The following is a 1,683-nucleotide window of genomic DNA, read 5'->3' as shown; positions in this document are numbered from 1 at the left end:
AATCGGACCTGGTTCCTTTGTCTTTGCAGGCAAGTACCTTAACTGCTAAGCCATCTCTCCAACCCGAAACCTGCTTTTATCAGAACATGAAGGTAGAGATGTATAAAGGATATGTATACATTTCAAAAATAACTTTAGCAATACTGCCTTCTTTCATTGGCTACAAAAAAGTAGTAATGGAGGCTACTTAAAAGAAATGTTTGCCTCTAAAGAGGGTAGCACTCTCCACTGCAGAATAACTCCTGCTCCCCAGACAATGACCTCATGATTCCTGCACAATGCTCACATGCAAAAACCTGTCAAGCATTGCCAGGACCAGGAGGTGAAGAACAGAGTACATCCTAATTAGCTAACTGTAACAATCAGCATTTCAGGGATGGACCAACAAAATCTAGCCATTGCTTTGCTAATATCTGTAAAATGTAGAATTCCTCAGCCCTTAGCCACAGTTTCTTCTTGATAATATTAAGTCCTGGAGCACTGGGACTCTTCCCAGGGCTGAGGTGACTGCTAGTCATCAAAGTCTGGAATGTCATCATAGGAGCAACCCGGATAGCCTTTGGATGCATAGTAGGCAATGAGCAAACGGTAAAATCCTGGCAGGAACACCAAAATGCCAATGAGGACAGGAACAGCACAATCCGCCCCCCTCCTTTGCTAATATATCCTGACAGCAAGAGAGAGCCTATGATAATGAGAAAGGCACCAATCAAAAACAGCACAGTGGCAAGTGCGATGGCTTTATAAGGAACTTAGGAGGGTTTTTCTTAAACTGAAGGTCAATGTAGCCATCATCTGTACTGGAAAGCCTTGAGTATTTTACTTTACTACTGGGAGTTCCAGTAGCCATGTTGGTACGAGAAGGCATCATAACTTGTTGATATAGTCAGAGTACTATTTCCCACCGGCCTCTGGCCCTCCACGCCAGGAGAAATCTGGACCACTGCAAACTTGGGCGTAAAACCAGCAATGCAGGCTTTGGGTCCGAGGCCAACCATGCAGGGCCTGGAGGGAGTGCGCGCCCGCAGCTTCCCACTCTCAATCAGCCGCATAGCAATGCGGAGCCACCCGCCAAACTGCGGGCCACCAATTTCACTTTTCTTTGTGGCTAAATAAAGCTTTACTGTGTATATATACATCACATTTTCTTTATCTGCTTATCTGTTGATGGAACCTAGGCTGACTCTATAATTTGGCTATTGTGAATAGAACCCTAATAAATAAGGGTGAACAGGTGACTTTGCAGTATACTGATTCAGGTGTATCTCCAGGGGTTGTATAGCTGAATCATATAGTAGTTCCCTCTTAAAAAAAAAAAGAAGAAGAAGAAGAAGCCTCCAGGGCTGGAGGAATGGCTCAGCAGTTAAGGCACTTACCTGCAAAGCCAAGGACCTAGGTTGGATTCCCTAGGACTCACATTCACCAGATACGTAAGGGGGTGCACACATCTGTAGTTCATCTGCAATGGTTGGAGGCCCTGGCGCACCCATTCTCTCTCTCTCTCTCTCTCTCTCTCTCTCTCTCTCTCTCTCTCTCCCTCCATCCCTCCCTCCCTCCCTCCCTCCTTCCCTCCCTCTCTCTCTTTCCCTCTTTCTTTGTCAAATAAATAAAAGATAAAATAAAATATTTTTTAAAAAGCGTCCATACCAAGTCTTATAGTGCCTATACTAGTTTACTGTCCCG

The 1,683-nt window shown here is 44.9% G+C and overlaps 1 pseudogene; it reads right to left on the bottom strand.

Moving 5' to 3' along the window:
* Positions 1-510: 510 nt before the first annotated feature.
* Positions 511-871, bottom strand: LOC101599510 (annotated as a pseudogene).
* Positions 872-1,683: the final 812 nt, after the last annotated feature.

This window comes from Jaculus jaculus, chromosome 7 (assembly GCF_020740685.1).
Source record: "Jaculus jaculus isolate mJacJac1 chromosome 7, mJacJac1.mat.Y.cur, whole genome shotgun sequence".
NCBI lineage: Eukaryota > Metazoa > Chordata > Mammalia > Rodentia > Dipodidae > Jaculus > Jaculus jaculus.
Note: the sequence above shows the minus strand (reverse complement) of the source record. Positions and strands in the feature narration are given on the sequence as shown.